At 44.9% G+C, this 22,624-nt stretch overlaps 1 protein-coding gene across 6 annotated transcripts in view; it reads right to left on the bottom strand.

Annotated features, from left to right (window-relative positions):
* The window catches only part of SIPA1L3 (signal induced proliferation associated 1 like 3), a 294,691-nt gene that overhangs the window by 204,559 nt on the left and 67,508 nt on the right, over positions 1-22,624 (bottom strand). For 5 of the 6 annotated variants that reach the window (XM_068250824.1, XM_068250820.1, XM_068250825.1 and 2 more), the window contains one exon: positions 13,712-13,838. The gene's annotated coding sequence lies outside the window, so the exon portion shown is untranslated. Of the gene's footprint in view, positions 1-13,711; positions 13,839-18,731; positions 18,817-22,624 lie in introns of those variants that run through there. The other variant, XM_068250822.1, reaches the window with a different exon arrangement.

Genomic DNA, 22,624 nt, shown 5'->3' with positions numbered 1-22,624 from the left:
GGAGTTGGTACAAAAATCATCCGACTCCTCAGTTTATTGAAAACACCGACTCCAGGTATCCAAAATTGCTCCGACTCCCACTCCACAGCCCTGGTCAAAATGATGACCACACCCATCAATACCAATATAACTATCAAAAACAACTGCTTCAGTGCCAGAGCATGCAAAAAAAAAAAAAAAAAAAAGCAAAAAAAAAAAAAAGCAGTGTGTGTACATTCTCTTGCCATACAGTTTACATTTCTGAAAACAGTAGATCTCCAGGAAAGTCCTGATTGGCTGTTAATTCAAATTTTATTTAGTTCTAAGCAGGCAACTAATAAGGCACCTACCTAGCCAGTGCTGTAAACAAGGATGTCGTGAATGGAGTCAGGTACTATAGAAGTCAGTGCATGCGCAGCAGCTCGGGGGGTGGGGGGGGGGGGGGGGGACACTGCGTCTCCATCCAGTAAAAACAAGCACTTTGAAATACTGTCTTTACAGAGAGACACTGAGATTAACCACTTCAGGACCACAGTCTTTTCGCCCCTTAAGGACCAGAGCCTTTTTCTCCATTCAGACCACTGCAGCTTTCACGGTTTAATGCTCGGTCATACAACCTACCACCTAAATGAATTTTACCTCCTTTTCTTGTCACTAATACAGCTTTCTTTTGATGCTATTTGATTGCTGCTGCGAGTTTTACTTTTTATTATATTCATCAAAAAAGACATGAATTTTGTCAAAAAAATGACTTTTTTAACTTTCTGTGCTGACATTTTTCAAATAAAGTAAAATTTCCTATACATTTGAGCGCGAAAGTTATTCTGCTACATGTCTTTGATAAAAAAAAAAACCATTCAGTGTATATTTATTGGATTGGGTAAAAGTTATAGCGTTTACAAACTATGGTGCCAAAAGTGAATTTTCCCATTTTCAAGCATCTCTGACTTTTCTGCGCACCTGTCAGGTTTCATGAGGGGCTAAAATTCCAGGATAGTACAAATATCCCCCAAATGACCCCATTTTGGAAAGAAGACATCCCAAAGTATTCAGTGAGAGGCATGGTGAGTTCATAGAAGATTTTATTTTTTGTCACAAGTTAGCAGAAAATGACACTTTGTGACAACAACAACAAAAAAAAAAAAGTTTCCATTTCTTCTAACTTGCGAAAAAAAAAAAATGAAATCTGCCACGGACTCACTATGCTCCTCTCTGAATACCTTGAAGTGTCTACTTTCCAAAATGGGGTCATTTGTGGGGTGTGTTCACTGTCCTGGCATTTTGGGGGGTGCCTAATTGTAAGCACCCCTGTAAAGCCTAAAGATGCTCATTGGACTTTGGGCCCCTTAGCGCAGTTAGGCTGCAAAAAAGTGCCACACATGTGGTATTGCCGTACTCAGGAAAAGTAGTATAATGTGTTTTGGGGTGTATTTTTACACATACCCATGCTGGGTGGGAGAAATATCTCCGTAAATGACAATTTTTTTATTTTTTTTACACACAATTGTCTATTTATAGAGATATTTCTCCCACTCAGCATGGGTATGTGGAAAAATACACCCCAAAACACATTATACTACTTCTCCTGAGTACGGCGATACCACATGTGTGGCACTTTTTTGCACCCTAACTGCGCTAAGGGGCCCAAAGTCCAATGAGTACCTTTAGGATTTCACAGGTCATTTTGAGAAATTTCGTTTCAAGACTACTCCTCACGGTTTAGGGCCCCTAAAATGCCAGGACAGTATAGGAACCCCACAAATTACCCCATTTTAGAAAGAAGACACCCCAAGGTATTCCATTAGGAGTATGGTGAGTTCATAGAAGATTTTTTTTTTTTGTCACAAGTGATCGGAAATTGATGTTAATTGTTTTTTTTCACAAAGTGTCATTTTCCGCTAACTTGTGACAAAAAATAAAATCTTCTATGAACTCACCATACTCCTAACGGAATACCTTGGGGTGTCTTCTTTCTAAAATGGGGTCATTTGTGGGGTTCCTATACTGCCCTGGCATTTTAGGGGCCCTAAACCGTGAGGAGTAGTCTTGAAACCAAATGTCGCAAAATGACCTGTGAAATCCTAAAGGTACTCATTGGACTTTGGGCCCCTTAGCGCACTTAGGGTGCAAAAAAGTGCCACACATGTGGTACCGCCGTACTCAGGAGAAGTAGTATAATGTGTTTTGGGGTGTATTTTTACACATACAGATGCTGGGTGGGAGAAATATCTCTGTAAATGACAATTATTTGATTTTTTTTACACACAATTGTCCATTTACAGAGAGATTTCTCCCACCCAGCATGGGTATGTATAAAAATAAACCGCAAAACACATTATACTACTTCTTCTGAGTACGGCGATACCACATGTGTGACACTTTTTTGCAACCTAGGTGCGCTAAGGGGCCTAACGTCCTATTCACAGGTCATTTTGAGGCATTTGGATTCTAGACTACTCCTCACGGTTTAGGGCCCCTAAAATGCCAGGGCAGTATAGGAACCCCACAAGTGACCCCATTTTAGAAAGAAGACACCCCAAGGTATTCCGTTAGGGGTATGGTGAGTTCATAGAAGATTTTATTTTTTGTCACAAGTTAGTGAAAAATGACACTTTGTGAAAAAAACAATAAAAATCCAATTTCCTCTAACTTTTGACAAAAAATAAAATATTCTATGAACTCATCATACACCTAACAGAATACCTTGGGGTGTCTTCTTTCTAAAATGGGGTCACTTGTGGGGTTCCTATACTGCCCTGGCATTTTACGGGCCCAAAACTGCGAGTAGTCTGGAAACCAAATTTCTCAAAATGACTGTTCAGGGGTATAAGCATCTGCAAATTTTGATGACAGGTGGTCTATGAGGGGGCAAATTTTGTGGAAGCGGTCATAAGCAGGGTGGCCTCTTAGATGACAGGATGTATTGGGCCTGATCTGATGGATAGGAGTGCTAGGGGGGTGACAGGAGGTGATTGATGGGTGTCTCAGGGGGCGGTTAGAGGGGAAAATAGATGCAATCAATGCACTGGGGACGTGATCGGAAGGGGGTCTGAGGGGGATCTGAGGGTTTGGCCGAGTGATCAGGAGCCCACACGGGGCAAATTAGGGCCTGATCTGATGGGTAGGTGTGCTAGGGGGTGACAGGAGGTGATTGATGGGTGTCTCAAGGTGTGATTAGAGGGGGGAAATAGATGCAAGCAATGCACTGGCGAGGTGATCAGGGCTGGGGTCTGAGGTCGTTCTGAGGTGTGGGCGGGTGATTGGGTGCCCGCAAGGGGCAGATTAGGGTCTAATCTGATGGGTAACAGTGACAGGTGGTGATAGGGGGTGATTGATGGGTAATTAGTGGGTGTTTAGAGGAGAGAAGATCTGCGGGCGATCTATTGGTGTGGGTGGGTGATCAGATTGCCCGCAAGGGGCAGGTTAGGGGCTGTTTGATGGGTGGCAGTGACAGGGGGTGATTGATGGGTGGCAGTGACAGGGGGTGATTGATGGGTGATTGACAGGTGATCAGTGGGTTATTACAGGGAATAACAGATGTAAATATTGCACGGGCGAATTGATAAGGGGGGGTCTGAGGGCAATCTGAGCGTGTGGGCGGGTGATTGGGTGCCCGCAAGGGGCAGATTAGGGTCTAATCTGATGGGTAACAGTGACAGGTGGTGATAGGGGGTGATTGATGGGTAATTAGTGGGTGTTTAGAGGAGATAAGAGATGTAAACAATGGATTTGGGAGGTGATCTGATGTCGGATCTGCGGGCGATCTATTGGTGTGGGTGGGTGATCAGATTGCCCGCAAGGGGCAGGTTAGGGGCTGTTTGATGGGTGGCAGTGACAGGGGGTGATTGATGGGTGGCAGTGACAGGGGGTGATTGATGGGTGATTGACAGGTGATCAGTGGGTTATTACAGGGAATAACAGATGTAAATATTGCACGGGCGAATTGATAAGGGGGGGTCTGAGGGCAATCTGAGCGTGTGGGCGGGTGATTGGGTGCCCGCAAGGGGCAGATTAGGGTCTAATCTGATGGGTAACAGTGACAGGTGGTGATAGGGGGTGATTGATGGGTAATTAGTGGGTGTTTAGAGGAGATAAGAGATGTAAACAATGGATTTGGGAGGTGATCTGATGTCGGATCTGCGGGCGATCTATTGGTGTGGGTGGGTGATCAGATTGCCCACAAGGGGCAGGTTAGGGGCTGATTGATGGGTGGCAGTGACAGGGGGTGATTGACGGGTGATTGACGGGTGATTGACAGGTGATTGACAGGTGATTGACAGGTGATCAGGGGGGATAGATGCATACAGTACACGGGGGGGGGTCTGGGGGGGGGGTCTGGGGAGAATCTGAGGGGTGGGGGGGTGATCAGGAGGGAGTAGGGGGCAGATTAGGGACTTAAAAATAAAATAGCGTTGACAGATAGTGACAGGGAGTGATTGATGGGTGATTAGGGGGGTGACTGGGTGCAAACAGTGGTCTGGGGGGTGGGCAGGGGGGGGTCTGAGGGGTGCTGTGGGCGATCAGGGGGCAGGGGCAGGGGGAAATCAGTGTGCTTGGGTGCAGACTAGGGTGGCTGCAGCCTGCCCTGGTGGTCCCTCGGACACTGGGACCACCAGGGCAGGAGGCAGCCAGTATAATAGGCTTTGTATACATTACAAAGCCTATTATACTTGTTACATGCGGCGATCCGGGTGCTAGTAACCCGCCGGCGCTTCCGAACGGCCGGCGGGTTACAACGAACGGTGGGCGGAGCCAGTCCCCGGCGGCTGATCGCGTCACGAATGACGCGATCGCCGCACAGCCACTCCCGCAGCCGCCCCCGCCGATGGGCGTATTGCGGTCGTTTGGGCCCGGTCTTTGCCGCCGCCCATCGGCTGGGGGCGGTCGTTAAGTGGTTAAGGGGACAAACAGCTATAATTAATGTAGCGTATGAAAACCCTGTCACCGTGATATTCATTAGAAAAAGGACAAGAGGGAGTGAGGGGGATGGGGAGTGAGGGGGACCAGTGAGGCCATAAAAATATAGAAATCCTTTTCAAGCATGCCTGTGTTATTTGAGGCCTTCTTGGAAAGCCTAGAGTTGGGAATGTCAAGACAATGATCCATTGTGAGGGAGTATGTGGGGGAAGGAAGTAGATCGGTGTCAAATAATTGACTGTTTCACAAACCCTTTTCATGCGGTGGAAGTGACTGTAGTTTTAAAGCAAACAGAGAATGATTTGCAAACACTGTAACTGATGGCAGAAAGAGGGGTGGGGGTAATATCGCTTCAGTGAGATTAATGGACCATTGAAACAAGCACAAGCACGGCCACCACATGCACAATGTGGGGGGGGGGGGGGGGGGTTGTGCAGGTGTGACATCACACAGAGACAATCGTTATTGGCTGCCTCAGCCAAGTTTCTGCCGCTCGACTCCGTGCCCGATCGTTTTCCGCGCTCGGTTCTGCAGGTGATTCTCTTATCTTCCACTAATTTTTCTTATCTTTTCCCATTGTCCTACATGCAGAAACGAGCGCGGAAACGATCGGGCGGGAGACCGGACATGTCGGTAATTATCTATCGAGCCATCTAAATGAGCCGTGTATTCCCAGCATAACTCATCTATGAGGCACTCTACAAGGCAGCTTCTTATTACTTGAATTACATACCACCCTGCATGAAACCTCCACTCTACTACAGTACCAATATTCTCCTGTCTGTTCCCCGTCGTCACCTCTTCTCATATAAAATACTTCTCTTGAATTCCCAAGCCTTCTCTGTAACTTCCTTTCACAATCTGTACATCACTCACCCACAACCATGATAACTCGCCTCTCCAGTCAAGTGTATAACCTAGCTGTCCCATCAATCGCGGCATCTAGCACCTTGTACTTAGCCTTCTCTCACTAACTATTCTACTCCTTACACCCCTAAAATGTACAATTCATTAGCTGACCTGTTCAACAGTGTTGCCAAATCATCCCTTTGAATACTCAGTGTTCTCCCCAGGCTCTTCTAGCTGGGTGCTCCACCTGGCTAATTTTGGTAAACACCCGGCTCATTGGCTCACCTCCTCATCCCCCCCCCCCATATGCGCTAAGCAGAGTTGTGCAGTGAAGCGCCAGTTCTCCCGTCGCACCCCTCCCAGCTACGTTTTTATGCCAGAAGCTGGTTCTGGAGCTACTTACACATTATCAGTGTCAAAAAATGCCACAAAAACTGCATCAAACATGTGCCAGTGACATAAGATGGCAAAACTGATATTCAACTGTCCTTTCTGTGTAGACCATTATTTTCTCTATACATTGTACAGCACCACGGAAAATGCCGACGCTATATAAATCCAAAACAGCATATCATTTATGCTTGAGGAGAGTTACTGCACTTTATATATAGTAAGCAAAGTTAGTAAAATGTTGCAAACAATTCCCCCAAGTGCACAGCATTATCATAATACTGAAAAGCAGTCATGCAAATAAGAGCCTGCATCTCCAGCAGCATGTTTACCACACACAATACCCTCATCAACATGACAGAGCGAAACTACTATCCATCCGCACACAGTTCAAACTGTTCCTTAGGTAAACTATGGCTCTAGCATCATTAAAGCAGCACTCTGGAAACAGTAGCTAAATTCACAAGTGTCATCTGGTTTACTTGCCAAAGGATGTCCATTTCTGCTCAGCCAGTCTTACGATTTAGGTACTTCTGCCACACTGTATTTATTATCGCTGTAATAAATATTACTTATTAATATTTCATGTGTATTATTTGAGGTTAGCGTGTGGTGCACCATGCAGCACACACTGCAAGTTTACATCATTTATAATGAGATCATATTACTTGACTCATTTCTGGGCCAAGATGTTCCCAAATGCTGCCACTGCCAACTAGCAGAGGTACTTTACAGAAATATAGTGGGGGGGGGGGGGGGGGGGAGAGAATAAATCAAGACATTGAAGTTAAATAGGATATATCAAGGAGAGATCGATATTCGCAGTGTAAGGCCCGACGCACAGAGTTAAAGGATACCCAAACTGACATTTGACATGATGTGGTTACACACTGTAGTTACTTCCTGTCTGAGTCAGGACTGAGTCAGCCACTTACATACCTGATATTTAACTCTCTCAGGCAGAGAAAGAAAAAAGGAACACAGCATAGTTATTTGTGTGCTAGGCACTGTACATACACATGTCTATCTCATCATGTTACATGTCAGTTCAGGTATCCTTTAAAAAAAAAAATGTTCCATTCCCGAATCGGAAGGGAACGGATCGTAACGGATCCAATGTTAACCTGTACACTTTATGGGTGGGGATATGGGGGGGGGGGGGGGGGGGGGTAATATGGGAAAATGGAACGGAAGCAGAGGAAAAGAAATGGAGTAGCAACGGTGTGAAAACGGATCTGATCGACCGGTGATCAGATCATTTTTCACGGATCCATTTGCCACTTCAACACAAGTGTGAACCGGGGCCTAAGGGCCTGTACAAGTGCGATGGAGTTTTTTAATCAAAATTCTACCTGCCATTTTTGTGTTTGTGATGCAATTGCGATTTTGCTGAGGCTATATTTTCCTGGCTTCCTGATTGTTTACATAAAAAAAAATGCAATGAACACCGTAAGCTTTGTGTTTTACCTGCGCTTCACAAATGCAAGTGCTTCAAAAAGCGCTGCAGACACTGCAATAGCAATTTACTAAAGTCGCATTGCACCACTGTGTACAGCTCTTAACAACTTGCTTTATTTTCATGACGGCTTTGCGATTGAAGAAAGCATGCGATTCTAAAATCGCAACACAGCCAGTGTGTGCAGGTCCTTATTCTTCCATGTTTGATCCTCTATAAGCCTGCAAGGTCATCATCTTTACTTCTGACAAACATGAAAAAACAAGACCCAGAGAGCACCAACTGCCACAAGCTAGAAACACACCCACTGTCAAGTTAAAGAGGAACTCCAGTGAAAATAATGTAGTAAAAAAGTGCTTCATTTTTTACCATAATTATGTATAAATGATTTAGTCAGTGTTTGCTCATTGTAAAATCTTTCCTCTCCCCGATTTACATTCTGACATTTATTACATGGTGACATTTTTACTATGGGCAGGTTATGTAGCTGCTCCTAGCTGTTTTGGCTGTTAGAGACAGCTGTAAACAGCTAATTCCTGTCTGTGAACATTGTTACATTGTGGCAGTTTTCCCAGAGTACCGCGGTACTCAGAGCTTCTTGTGGGAGGGGTTTCAGCACAAAATCAGTCATACAGCGCCCCCTGATGGTCTGTTTGTGAAAAGCATCATATTTCTCATGTAAAAGGGGGTATCAGCTACTGATTTGGATAAAGTTCAATTTTAGGTTGGAGTTTCTCTTTAATAGGTATATACTGTATGTGCACAGAGGAAGAACACTGCTTGCTTGGCAGTTGGAAAAGGACGTTATTTCCCAAAATGCAACGAGGTTCACTGACAGGAAACCGGTGAGAGGCATGGCCCTGACAACATACATTCGAAGGGATTTGAACACAAAATTAGCCACACAGACATCTTTGATAATTGATGGAGGAAAGGTAAAGGTTTCTCGTGGGAAGGAGGGCATTGGCTACTGATTGGGATGAAGTTCAATCCTGGGTTAAAGTTCTTCTACAGCATACATGTCAAACTCTGGCCCGTGGGCCAAATCTGGCCCTCAGAGCCATTAAATTTGGCTCCCAAGTGGTTTCCTCACTTTGCATTATGTTTGGCCCACTCTAGACCACCAAGGAAGTTATACTGGAGGTAAAAACCTAGAACACCAGGTAAGCCATATGGGGAGGTAGGGGGAAAGCACTAAACACTAGGGAACTGTATAGGGGAGGATAAGAGAGGAAGGTGGCCAGTAGACTTCCACTTACTAAATATACCAACAGCAATGAGCCCTTATCGATCACTGGACAGCAAATAAGAAAGTAGGGTGACAAAAGGACCTGTATGGGTTAAAGTGATACTGAAGCAAAAATAATGTAGCATCATTAATTAAGACAAACAAAAGTTTGCTTTCTTAAAACAGAAAGAATTTGCGATAATTCAGGTTGGCGTGAGCTCGAGATGTCTCCCAGTGCACCACTGCTGAATATATGCAAATTAACCATTGTTACCCTTAGAAGCTAAACACACCTCCAGAACCGCTGGAATGCAATGATGTGTCAGCTTGTTAATTTGTACAGAGCCAGAATAATCCAACATGCATACAGACTGTTTCGGATTGTTTGATCCTCATCAGTGCATGGCATGGATTAATTTGGCTCTATGGAGTAGGGCTTGTAAATCCGAGAGGCACAGACTAACCAGCAAGCTCATGGTGACCCAGAACTCATTGGAGTGTGTAAGAGGCTACAATGGTCCTAAAAGCCCCCTTACTAAGATGCTAAGAAAAACAAAAAAGTTTGCTTTCTTAAAACAGAAAGAATTTGCGATAATTCAGACAATTAATAGAACATCAGTTATATAGCTTTTTTTAACATTGCATCATTCGGTCATATTTGCAATTCCTTATTTTAAACTATGAAACAGAGCAGAGCAAACAACCCTTTCAACTCCCCTGCAGTAAAACCTCATCTGAAGCTGCCTCTCACTGTTTCTTTGTTGTATAAGTGCTTCAGAAAATAGGACAGTCCTGAGTCGGAGAGATCAGAGAAGCTCTTTTGCATAGATAACTGAAGTTACTTAACTCTTCCTGTACGGGAAACAATATGAGACTCTTTTCTTTGCTACTAATGCTCTATTTCTTAAGGCTTATACACACCTACCAACAATCTGTCCAACTATCTTCCAAACTTGTCTGTTGGCAGATAAGTTGGGTGTGTGTGTACAGCTGAAAAAACCAGATGACCAACTGATAACAGGTTGTTTGCCAGCTCCAACCGGTGGTTCAATCTGACCAGCTATCAGGCAGGTTGGAATGTGTGTACAAGTCTTTAGAACAACTTTATTGTTTTGGAATGTGGCTATGTTGTGAAGTTTGTCATTTAGCTTGCACGCATAGTATTTTAGTGAGTTGGTCGTTTAGTTGGTTGGCGTGTGTGTACGTACTTGTCAGGTTAACAACTTGCTGTGTGGTTGGTTGTGCATTAAGTTGGATGTGTGTATGAGCCTTTAGCTGTACTACAACATACATTATTTCATAAGTTTATTTTCAATTCAGATTCCCTTTAAGGCAAAATGCAAAGATTAATGATGGATTATTGAAGTCAGTGATTGCAGTAGGAGCCTCTGTGCTGCCACTGAGCCATCTCACTCCAGCCCACAATGAAAGCCCTTCAGAGGCGGCCTAATGCTGCATCTCCAATGCAGCTACTCAATCTCACTAGAAATGATCCTTTAATCCTAAACGGTGGATTATTCAAACTATTTATTTCTGCTGAGCGCAAAACAAATAAAACGTCACTTTATTTTAAATGGACCCAGGAAAAAAATCTGCGCACAATAGAAGACGCCTCTGCAGAATCATAAGAGAGATAAAGAGAAAATGGTTATATGTTGAGGGGCGAAGCCAGCACTGGAAAATATTACTGCTCTTAATCTCCTGCTTTAATGACATCATTATTTGAGATTGAGAGCTTGGCTTCCGCCGTTGGTAGAAATTACAGCTAGTAATTAAAAACCCGGTGAACAGAGATTTACTCTCAAATCGGAAAATGCATGTTTATAATTGGTTATTCAAAAAAAAAAAAAAAAACACAGGTAGCCAATAGGCTGCTGGCATATCATGAGATTTCAGTTTTCCTTCGCTTAATAGGTCCGGTTCACATTAGCGGTGAAAAACCGTCCGGTCCCGGTTCGGAAGCTAATTGATCCAATGTTAACCCATGGATCCATTCATAACCGTCCGTTCATACGGATCAGTTTCGCACAACGTGCTTAACGACCTCAACTTCGGTTCTGCAACAATTTTCCCGGACCGCTAACCCCAACGGAACGGAAACAGAAGCTGAAGCCCTGCATTGGGAGCAATGAGAAAACTGAACGTTTCTTCACACTAGTGGAGAAACAAACCATTCTAAATAGAAAAATCCAATTTGGGGGTGTGAGTCTGGGGGTATGTGGGGAAACAACCGGTGATCAGATCGGTTTTCACGGATCCGTTTGCCGCTCTAACGCAAGTATGAACCAGGCCTAATGAAACTGGACCCAAAACACTTGCTCATCTTCAAGATTGGACAAACTGGCCCCTGAACTCCATACTAATCTGTTTCACTAGAGAAAAGGAACCCTCTGACCAATGGAAGAGCTGCAACTACTACAACTGTATTCACATAACAGTATGCAGGTATCTGGGTACAAATAAAACAAAACAGGGAGAACATTTGAGAGACTTTATGATGCGTATGAGCTATATGCAGTCAATGGAGCACAATGGTTAATGCCAAGTGCTACAGAAGAGAGATGAACCCTCAGAACTCCGCAAGCAAGTTAGTGTGCACTAATGTGCTCGGAATGCATAGAGAGGGCTAAAAGAGTTTGATAACTCTGTTGTACTGGTCCAAGCCCTATTCCATACAGCCATATCAATCCCTGCCATGTACTGATGAGGGCCAAAAGCCCGAAACAGGCTGTCTACATGTGGGGTTGATGTGGCTGTGTAAAATTTAAAGCTATAGGCTTGCTATACACCAGCCGTTCTAGATGCAAGCCTGGCTTACAGGGGCATAGAGAGATAATTTGCATATTCAGCAGTGGTGCATTGTGGGTAACCACAAATGTTCACTTAAAGTTGAATTATTGTACGTTTCCATCTGTTTTAAAAAGGCAAATCACACCAAGCACTAATGTGCTCCTGACTCTACAGGATAACATTAAAGTAAGCTGAGGAGAAAAGCTAAGAGTTGCCCGGCTACAAGAGAAGGAGTGAGGAGAAAACATCAGTAATCATTACACCTATTTATAAACTGAACCCATTTAAAAAATAAATAAATAAAAAAAAAAAAAAAAAAAAAAAGAAGGAGGAGTTCGTGAGACAGCCTTCAAATACGCTTACGGTGATGGCTTTACAAATAGTTTTTTCTGCTTTAAAGGAATACAGAGCAGAGAGTTTAAAAAGTATGCTTTGACGTACCTGGAGCTTCCTCCAGCCCCCTGTAGTTTTGAAGGTCCCTAGCTATCCTCCCAGTCTAGAGGAAGTGTGAAGCCCGGTCAGCGCTTGTACAGTAGTGTGCGATCCAGCCGACCAACAGACATTACCGGGACTAACAGCGGAGCAAAGGACGGGAACGGGAGTACAGCAAGGGACCCTTAACACTTCAGGGGGCTGGTAAGTAAAAGCATGCTCTTTCAACTCTGCTCGGTATTCTTTTATGAAAGATATTAGCAGAACTGTGAAACACAGCCTCTGTTGCAATGAACAAACAGGTACTCCTAACTCTGAAAGTGCGTACACACACTGCTACTGTCACTCACATAGACTAGGATTCCCTTGGGCGACAGTTCAGAGCCAGGTGCTGTACTCACTCACTGTATGGTAACAGACGCGCCTACTATGGAGGGGGAAAGAGGCACTATTGTGAGGCGGATGATGGAGCAGCTTCATCAAGTACCGCTGTCGCTAAAGATCTGGTGTGCCGCACTTTACTACGACATCAGGGTACACCTGTACATATACTAGATTCTCAGTGGAGTCTATCCTGAATGGCCACCTCAGCAGAGTCATCTAATCATCCTGCATAATACTTTTTTTTGAAAAGATTTCCATTCTCTGGCTACCCCAGCTGGAAAGACCAGCCTAGGATGTTGTCATTTCACCAACCTGGATGGGCAATTCCAATCCAGTACTGAAGGAACCTTGCGTGCCTCCTGCTACCTAGTATTAGCTTTTCATGATGATGACCTAGGGAAGGGGTATTCATAATTAGGAGTCTGGCCTTGCTATCCAATCTTGGCCAAAACAAACCAAAGTTATTACTACAAAAAAATTTTTTTCATAAGGACAGCGACACATAAGGCAATATTTACTCCTGATTTCTACAATAATGGCTAGCTGCTCCCAGGTCAAACTGAGGTTTGCATTTCATTTTCTGGTTATTTTGATTAGAGGTTAGGGTCCCTTCAAAGAAGATGACCTCACTGTGGTGGTTGGGTCTAGTACATCATTTTTTAAATGTAAACTGTTTTGGAAGCCAACATCCTCCAATAGTGTACATTTGTAGCACCTGTTTAATATGTAGAGGGTGCAGCTATGTCTTCAAGAGGCTCTGCACAACTGTTGCTGGTAAGTTATTCAGATGCTGCCTGGTTTTGGATGCGCTGCCATCTCTCCCCATTGTGTACAATATTTACTCCTGACCAATCAATAAACCAACCGAAGAATTATTCTACCAACAATCGGAAACAACCTAGAAATGATCAGTTACTCGGCTGTTAAGCGGTCAGCTGTGCCGATGTTAGTCGATTGGTTCTACGCATCACATGGCATTTGTTTTGATATGCTTTGAATGAAAACCACACAAAGGCTGCTGGAAGCAAAACAACTGGATGGAGGAGCCCAACTGTTTACCGATTGGAAAGATTGTTCACTTGAAAAGATGGCTGCAGATGGGGCCATGATCTAGAGTCAAGTCACAATTATCCATATTCAGAGGAAGATTTATACATAAGAAATAGGCAAGTCAAGCAATAGAAAGTTTCAAAACTAAAAAATATTCAATTTATTATAATTGATTCATACAGCTCCATCATATTTTGTGATGCGGATTTATGAAAACACAACAGCTTTGCACTCACCTAGGGTTTCATCAGCATCCCCGAGTAGCTGCAGGCACTAATAGGCACATAATCCACAATAAACACGTTCCAAAAGTTCATTGCAAAGCACACAGCAGCTGAAAAGGCCACACATGGATTTCTTCCTCTGCAAGAAAACAAAGAAATGTATATAATTAACTTACAGTGCTACACCTTTGCACAGGAAAGAACTATCCATGCATGTGTAATTAGGGAGGAATAAAGGACGTGACACAGAAAGCTGCAGGTTCATAAAGACACAGGGAGAATACCTTCCGGCAGCATATGCTTGTCTCTAACCTAGAACTGTGTGGGCTACAGAGTGCTGCATAATGTGGACAGCAGGACAAGGAGTGATGTCATGCTTTCCAAAGACGGATTGACCGTCAAATTCAATCCAGAAAGCTTACGCTTTAACTAAACCCAATCAGGAACTTTATCATGCTGCAAAGTCATTATGCATAAAGACACAGTGGACACAGATGTTTCAGGGTTGTTATAAAACAAGCCTTCAAAGACATTCTGTGGTAGCTGGACATGCAAAGGATAGTGACAAGACACATTTATATTGAGCTTTTCTCCTGGCGGACTCAAACCTCAGAGCTGCAGCCACTAGGGTGCCCTCTATAGGCAGTAGCAGTGTTAGGTAGTTTTGCCCAAGGTCTCCTCACTGAATAGGTGCTGGCGTTACTGAACAGGCACAGCTGAGATTTGAACCCAGGTTTCCTGTGTCAGAGGCAGAGCCCTTAACAATCCATCCAGCCACTCCAGCCATAGCGTGACTGTATGTACATGCGTGTTTTATACTAAGGAGGATGCCTCACATTACTACTACTACTACTACTACTGCACTAACCACTGTAGAGGTAATATTGCTGTGCGGAGAAATCGCATGACAATATTGCCGGTACTACCACAGCAGTGTACCACAAGTTACGCTATTATTGTGACCTACTGTACTCAAGTGTTGTCAGCATTGCTACAGTAACCCGCGTTACCGTAGCAACGCTTGCGGTACTCAAGTACCATGGGTCACACTAATAGCGCAATTCACAGTACACTGCTGCATTTGTACTGGCAATATTATTGTACACTGTCTCTGCACAGCAATATTACCGCTAGTTAGTGCATCAGGCCCTTTGTGTCTTGTCTAGGGAATCTGTATCAATCAACTGAAAAACCACAACACAGTCCCAGGGCCACTACACCCTTAGGACAAACATGTTTTTTTTTGTTTGTTTTAAACACATTGATGAGGTGAGCAGTAAACCGTGTGCAAACCAGGGCTGTGGAGTCGGAGTCAGAGCAATTTTTGGATACTTGGAGTCGGAGTCAATGATTTCATAAACTGAGGAGTTGGAGACTGATGACTCTTGTACAGACTCCACAGCCCTGATGTAAACATTTTTCATACTCTAGCTTTGTCACTGCCCCTCACACTCCACTCTATGACACCAAATTCAGCTGCATATTGTTTACTGTAATGCTGGGAACTATAGTCCGGGCTGTGTGGTTCGTCCTACTTTGGGAGTGACATGGTCACTATTGATTAACCTACCCAGCAGCTAAATCCACAAAGGATAGAAAGCACTGCAAATACACTTAGCAACGTGATGGCGATTAGAATTTATCAAGTTCAATTGTGGGTTTAGTTAGAAAGCAGAGAAACAAATGTATGAGGCATGTCACCCAGCAGGGATTGGGACTGGACCCCTTGCAGTTTCGAGGCTTCATAAACATGTTGCTAGCCAGCAGGCTTAACTGAAATGATCCCCCTGGCTGAGGGTCAGCTGGATAGAGTACTGGTAAAGCCGTTGCTTTCAACTTTCCTGGCGGCTACGTTCGGGGTAAGCCGCGCAGGAGGATTTCTCAGGTCCTGCTGGGTCCATTTGCATTTTTTTTTGCTACACGCAGCTAGCACTTTGCTAGCACTTTGGGGCTGCGTGCCGTACAGGCGCATCACTAGTAACAATAAGGGAAAGAGGCGCCCTGATTTGAATAAAAGCTTTTAAAACCAGTTTAAAAACGAAAAAGAAAAATGAGGTATCTTACCTCAATGACGAAATCTCTGTAAACTTACAAAAGATTTTTATTTGAGCACAGGCAACGCGTTTCGCGGGTCTGAGCCCGCTTCCTCAGGCCACTACAGTGCCAAATGACAGAAATCATGTAGCATAGGGAGGCTCCCTATGCTACATGATTTCTGTCATTTGGCACTGTATTGGCCTGAGGAAGCGGGCTCAGACCCGCGAAACGCGTTGCCTGTGCTCAAATAAAAATCTTTTGTAAATTTACAGAGATTTCGTCATTGAGGTAAGTTTACAGAGATTTCGTCATTGAGGTAAGATACCTTCTTTTTCTTTTTCGTTTTTAAACTGGTTTTAAAAGCTTTTATTCAAATCAGGGCGCCTCTTTCCCTTATTATGCATAGTTCTACCCCCGTACATGTTTGTCCGAGGGGTGGTGACAGAACACCCGTTGTTTTACCACGGTTGATGTTTTGTGCATCCTTTTTCATCTAAGAGAGCGACCGCAACCAGGTCCGTCCAGGACCACCCCGAGTGGAGTCGGGTTTATGGTCTCCACCTGCTTCCTGTGGTCGGTTGCCCCTTGCAACCCTCCTTTGTGAGTAGCCCTTTCAATCAATTCATTTCTCCACACACCTACTATTGACATACTGCACTATCGGGCTCCCTTTTTTGTCTCCTGTATCTTTTTTTTCCCATAGGGTGCCAAGACACCCCAACCACGATTGCATCACTGGTAAGCTTAAAGAGAACCCGAGGCGGGGTTCTTCCATCGTAATCTATATACAGAGGCTGGGTCTGTCTATAGAGCCCAGCCTCTGTTGCTAGTTAGTTCCCTCCAAAGCCCCCCCTGCGCGCTGTCAGACCCCATAAAACACAGCCGCGCTATGCGGCTGTGTTTACCTCACTACTATCAGTCTCGGCTGCTCCCCCGCCTGCTGAATCGCTCCGGTCCCCGCCCGCGTCCCTTCCCTCCAATCAGCGGCGAGGGAAGGGACGTGGGCGGGGACCGGAGCGATTCAGGAGGCGGGGGAGCGGCAAGACTGACAGTAGTGAGCTAAACACAGCCGGCTGTGTTTTATGGGGTCTGAGAGCGCGCAGGGGGGCTTTGAAGAAAACGAACTAGCAACAGAGGCTGGGCTCTATAGACAGACCCAGCCTCTGTATATGGATTGCGATGGAAGAACCCCACCTCGGCTTCTCTTTAAGATGCGTTCTGTGGCTACGGAGGGGCAGAAAGACAACGGTATACAGTTAGGCTAGGTTCCAACTTGCACCATGCCACGCATGGCCAGAGTAGTGTCTGCTCCGATGGTCCGTTGTGGTCCTGACTGGAGCCCAGGGCGGACGCATTACAACCATAGGCTATGTGGGAAACACATCCACTCTTCCGGGAAAATCATGGACAGCACAGAAGTGCGGTCCATTTACCACAATGGATCTGTTGCAGACTTACTAGTGTGAACGGATAACATTTATAAAATAGGACCAATTCACTGTTAGTTCAGCGACGGCATTATACAGACAAAAAATATGTCTGTTTTCCGCTGTAGTGGGAACATAGCCTTAATGTCTGCATACGCTTTGTACTGCATTCAAATTGTATGTGTGTTTGTATGCACAGCCCCTATGAAAATTCACTATAAGCTTTCCTCTGCCTCTACCCCTCTTTCCCAATGCTATAGTGGAGCAACCAACCCCCGTTTCCCTTGTGGGGAGCACAGCTATACCCTCCCCATGCGGCTATCTGCACACTGTGGGTACAAGCATTCCCCTTCTATGTGCAGCAGCTCACTTCTTTCCTGTGAATGCCAAATGCCATGGCATAAATCCGCCCCTGCAGTGGCCAGAGGATGACATCAGAGGCTTGACCATAACCCAAAAGTACAGGCATACAAATGGGGCTCTCAGAAAGATTATTCTTAACAGCAGCCAGAAGGTACAGCCAACGCTGCAACTAAAGTAACCGTACTATATTTCCCCCTCAATTAAAACAGGCATTACATATGAAGGAGAAAGCCAGAACAGCCATCAGAAACCCACACAAATACAAGGGGGGCGCAGTCCAGAAGAGCAGCTGCAGGCACATATAGCAGCACAGTTTAGGACTTTGCTATTCACACACACACACACTGCCTGGTTAAGATTACCGTCTGTCCTGGAGAGCGCTATACGTTTAAACCGTGTTTATCCTTTACTGCCTGACAGTGACAGGTGTAGCCTGAAGATTTACACGGGGCGTCAGTGTGCCAAGGCAAGAACTCCATCAATCATTCAATGACATCACTTTATGATGCATGACATCATCCTCCAGACTCCACCTAAGCAGCATGCAGATACAGGGAAGGAGCTGGCACAGCGTGCAACCCTGACAAAGGCTATAAAATGTGGGGAGCAGGGTGAGCCAGACAATGCCCAAAATAAATAACCGCAACCTTACCAGTTCAAACGTGTCACCCAGCACTTAATATTAGGTATCCACTGGACCGTTAATGAGCATGTTTCCATGCAGACGTAACCGATGCCCCGAGCACAAGCACTATATTAACCGCTTTACATGCTCGTAAAATCACACGGCCCATAATCACCGGCACGCAAGCACGCCCAGATATTGGGCGCAGCTCCTACCTGCGTAATCCTAATTTCATTCCCTCTTTACAACTCTCAGAGGTACAATTTATTTCACAGGAAAAGCAGGTTTCCTCTCCATGGCGACATTTGAATGTAAACGGTCAAACAGTATGAAGAAGTGAGGGCAACATATGGCAATCTGTGTGCAGAGAAACATACAAACATGCTACAGGGGCTGTATCATAGGGGTAGGTTACACAGAACACATGCTGAATAAACACAGCAGCACTTCTCTGCAATGTGCACTAGTCCTGCAGAGGATATGCTCTCTCCCTCCCTCGCACACACACACACAAACACACACGTGTCAGATACACACAGCTGCAATCCTGCCCCAGCAAAGCACACAAACACACTATCACCTGCAGTCTGTGGTCCCCATTTCACAGGATCCGTCCTCTCGCTGGCCAGAGATATAGAGTCTGGTGAATGAGAGGAGGAAGCGGAGCCGTGGGCTGCCTAGTAATACTACCATACTCGTCCACTGAATACTAAGTGGGATTAGATCCCCCTCCCACACACACACAGTTCCCATCAGCATAGACAATACATGGACAAGTAATATCTGTGTTAGCAGATCATGCAGACATGTTCTGTGCAGTAAGGTAATGGCACGGACCTACTGCATAGAGGCACGGGGGTTTGATGAGAGGAAAGTGCTTTGTGAGGGTTAAAGGATCAGTTTAATGGTGGAACATCATGAATTAGTGACAGGGACGTAAATGACAGTGCTGAAGCAAACCTATCAAGATGATGTTCTATGGGCCACTGGGGACCACCCTCTTCCTGTCAGCATCTAACCGCTTAAAGAGCTACTGCAGACAAATTAAAAAAAAAAAAAAAAAAAAAAAAACACCTTAAGGTTTTTTTTGTTTTTTGTTTTATTAACAAAGGTAAATGGATTTCACGGTTTTAACTTGAAAGAATTTAAAACAAGACAGCACCTTTGTATGCTAAAACTCTAACGCAAAGCTCAAAGCAAGGAAGATGGTAACACAATAATGTCATAGTATCAAGATGTTTAAAGTGAACCTCCAGACTAAAAATCGACTCAGCAGCAATGAAAAGGCCTGGTGTTTCTTTAACTGTTTCACCGCATCAAAACTTTGTTTCTCTTATACAAGCCTCATTTTTAGCTGCACAGAAGAAAACTGCCTGGGCAGTTTTCCCCTCGTGCTGTGCAAAGCATGATGGGATTTCTGATTTTGTTGTTCTCGTTCTGCTGTTTTGGTGCAATTTTTTTTGAATTTGACATTTGAAGCCTAGCGGGTGCAGCTGGGAGGGGTTATCAGGACACAGGACAGTTGGAACTGTGTCTTATGCTCTTTGTCACCTCCTTTCAACCAAAAAGATGGCTGCCCCCATGACAAAGATGGAAGCCCCCATGAATCACAAACATTTGCCTGTTCTTTTAAAACAGAGTGGGTAAAAGATTATATTACCTATCTATTCTAATTAACATAACTAATGTAGCTTTATAACAGTATGTTTGTTTAGGCTGAAGTTCCCCTTTAAGTATTACTATGCCTTTAAATAGTGGTGACACATTGCATTATAGAATACACATAACACTTCGGGAAGGGCCACACTTTCTGCGGACAAATCTGCATTCTTGGCCAGCAGCCAGCTGAGAGCCAATGACTGTTGGCAATGGGAATCGCACGCAATGTTTGGGGGAGGGGCGTAGTGCCGCCTTTTTCCCCACTGCCAAAAACTGCACATACGCATTGGGAAGCACTAGGTGCGTTTCCGCTTTGCAGAAAACACACACGATATTTAAAGTGAATGGGAACCGCATTAAAAAAAATGAGACAGATACTTACCAAAGGAGAGGGAAGGCTCTGGGCCCTATAGAGCCTTCCGGCTCCTCTCCTGGTGCCCTCGTTCCAGTGCTGGCTCGCCCAGTAGCAGCATTTGACTAATTTAGTCAAATACTGCTTTACCCGGCCGAGGAGGCTTCAGAAGTCTTCAGGGAGCCCGAGTGCTCCTGAAGAAGGGCGGTCCTGTACTGCACCTGTGCAAGCACGCTCTCTTGCACGCTCACGCCTGTGCAGTATGGAGCTGCACGTCTTCGGGAGGACACGGCTCCCGAAGACTTCCAAATACCCTTTCGGTGGGGGAATGAAACGGAGGGGAGCCAGCACAGGATAGAGAGCACCGAGAGAGGAGACGGAAGGCTCTACACGACCCAGAGCCATCCCTCTCCGTAAGTATTTGCTTCTTTTTTTTTTTTAATGCGGTTCCCATTCACTTTAAGCAAGTGTGACACCTGCCTTCATGTCACAGAATGTAATCCCCCAAAAAAGAGTCCTGTCATTTCAGTAATGCAGGTCGACATAGCTAGAAATGTAACAATATTACATTTGGGCGGCATGTTGGGGCAACAATGTCACAGTGATCTAAATGTGCTGGGGAAGGTCTCACAACATTGCATACAGCCAACAAGTAAGTTGTGCATGTGTTTCAGGCTGGTAATAGGGTGGGGTTTTCACACTGTTGCACACTGTCAGTCACAACTCTCTGAGGACACACACACACACACACACACACACACACACACACACACACACACACACACACACACACACACACACACACGTTAGAAAATCAATCAGATTTTGGATGGAAACCGACTGAAATCACCAGTCGGGTGCCCTTGTTGCGATAGCGATACCTGACAGTATTGATCATTATAATGGAATTGGCCAGATATTGACGCCAAAAATTGAGTAATGTATGGGCACCCTACGGTTTCAGACATGTGAATGCACAATGGTTGCAGCTCCGTGCACCTCGTATTGAATAGGTCAGTCCCTCATCTTTCAGTGATGTTGTAATCTTCATCCTCCTAAATTCAATGCCAACTTCCTCCTGACTTCCAACACTCCCCTTCCTGCCAGGGCAGTGAAATCTTTATGCCCATTTCACACTCCTATTTGATTTACTTGCTGAAGATAAAATCTGACATTTCTATTCACTCACCGTGAAAAATACGTGGAGTGGATCGGGTTAATTGATAGACAAAGTAAACTGGCACATGTAGAACATTTAGCAACAAGAATGCCGATACACTTTCCAAGGGCGATAACAGCTTAGAAATGCAGCAGCTGATAAAGAGCAGATCAATATGCCAAGATGCCATCACCCAGCAGAGATAGAGCTTGTTATGAGCAACCCACGCACAGGCGGGCACAGAACATTCCCACACTAGCAGCAAGGTAGGAGGACTGCGCCACTCACGCTGGAAGGAACAAACTTGCCAAGCGTTGCAAGGCTCCTTCACTTGTCAGATCTGCAGTCCCTTGTGCTAGGTTAGCATTCACAATCAAATAATTATTCTGTGCTTATTAAAGGGAACCTGAAGCCAGAGGTATATGGAGGCTGCCATATTCATTTCCTCTTAAACAATACCAGTTGCTTGGCTGTCCTGCTGAATTATTTGGCTGCAGTAGTGTATGAATAACACCAGAAACAAGCATGTGGCTAATCTTGTCAGAAACACCTGATCTGCATATGCTTGTTCAGGGTCTATGGCTGAAAATATTAGAGGCAGAGGATTAGCAGGATACCCAGGCAATCGGTATTGCTTAAAAGGAACCTAAACTGAGAAGGATATGAATTCTTCCTTTTAGGCTGCATTTCCACTTGTGCGGTGCGGAATCGCCGGGAAATCACCGCAGATGAAATCGCATGCGGGTGCGATTTTGCATGCGTTTTTCCCCGCGATTTCGCATAGGGTAGTAGGTGGGCGATTTTAACCATGTCACTGCCTTTGTAAATTAACATTACCTCCTATGCGAAATCGCGGGGAAAAACGCATGCCAAAACCGCATGCGATTTCCCTATTAGATACATTGTATGCGATTCGCTTAGCGGTGTGCGGGGAGCGAATTCTGACGGCTCTGCCGTGCAGATTTTCCCAGCACACAAAAACGCTCCGCACAACGCACAAGTGGAAACAGGCCCATCCACTTGTATTGGCTGTGCAAATCCACATGCGGACAACGCATGCAGACTCGCTATAGTGGAAATGAGCCCTCAAAATAAAACCAGTTGCCTGACTCTCCTGTTGATCCTTTGTCTCTAAGGGCCCATTTCCACTTGTACGGTGCGGAATTGCCGCTGATTCCCCGCTGACGAAATCGCATGCGGGTGCGATTCCACATGCATATTTTAGCTCGATTTTGCATAGGTTAGTATTGATGCGAGTTTAACCATGTCACTGCCTGTGTGATTTAACATTAGTTCCTATGCG

Source organism: Hyperolius riggenbachi, chromosome 8 (genome assembly GCF_040937935.1).
Source record: "Hyperolius riggenbachi isolate aHypRig1 chromosome 8, aHypRig1.pri, whole genome shotgun sequence".
In the NCBI taxonomy this organism is placed as follows: domain Eukaryota; kingdom Metazoa; phylum Chordata; class Amphibia; order Anura; family Hyperoliidae; genus Hyperolius; species Hyperolius riggenbachi.
This window is presented reverse-complemented; position numbering and strand designations above follow the sequence as displayed.